Raw genomic sequence first — 977 nt, forward strand, 5'->3', positions numbered from 1 at the left:
CCTCCTTTGGAGACACATGGAGGGCCAACCCGGCAGGCGAGGACTATTGGGTCATACACTTACCTGAAGCCAAAGCCTTTAATGTTCACCCCACCAGCTGTCTTCAAGCAAGGAAGTGAAAGGAGCGGGAAGTCCGCCCAATTAGTACCAAAGAAGGAGCCCTGGGGCAGCGGTTAAGCGCTGGGCTGGTTAACCTAAGGGTTGGCGGTTGGAATCCCACTCAGCGGCACCACGGGAGAAAGACCTAGTGATCTGCTCCAGTAAAGATTACAGTCAAGAAAACTCTGTGGGGTCTGTTCTATTCTCTCACATGGGGTCGCTATAAGTTGAAATCGACTTGAAGGCACCCAGTAGTAACAACAGCACCAAACGTGGGCGCTGCTGCCCCCTTGTGGCCTGTCACACCTGTCCTCCGCCCATTCGGTGTCCACCTCCAGCACCTTCCGTGGACTTTGCCAAGTGGGTACCCCGGCCCTCGAGGTCCCGAAGTCCCACTCTCGCCAGGCTGTGCAGGTCCCTGATCCGGCCACAGGGCACCGGACCGTCGGTCCAGTTTCAGACTGGGTGGGTCCCAGCGCGCCCCGAGCGTTCCTTCAGGGACGGAGCCCACATTCCCGGAGGAGCGCTCCTTCCGGGCCGGGTCGGGCGGCGCAGAGTCCCCTGTGGGCTCCTCCGTGGTGGGAAGCTCCCTTCCACCCGCATGGGGGGCGCAGGGCAGCAATCCTGACGGGGGAGGGGGACGCCGGCGCAGGGTTAAGGTGGGGTCCCGCGGACGCGGCATGACACCTCCGCGAGGTCAACCTGGACCCTCGATGTTCCAGAACAGCTGCTGTCAGGAGTCCCTGCGCCCCCCATGGCCCCGCAACCCAGCCTTCAAAAGGTTAATATCTGGAGAAGCAAGGAAGGGGGGCGCTTCAGCCGGGCTTCTGTTCTGATTGGCCGGGACCCAAGCCAGTCAGTCCCCCAAGGTCCCGCCT

The sequence above is a fragment of the Trichechus manatus genome, unplaced genomic scaffold (genome assembly GCF_000243295.1).
Source record: "Trichechus manatus latirostris isolate Lorelei unplaced genomic scaffold, TriManLat1.0 scaffold00165, whole genome shotgun sequence".
NCBI classification, from domain to species: domain Eukaryota; kingdom Metazoa; phylum Chordata; class Mammalia; order Sirenia; family Trichechidae; genus Trichechus; species Trichechus manatus.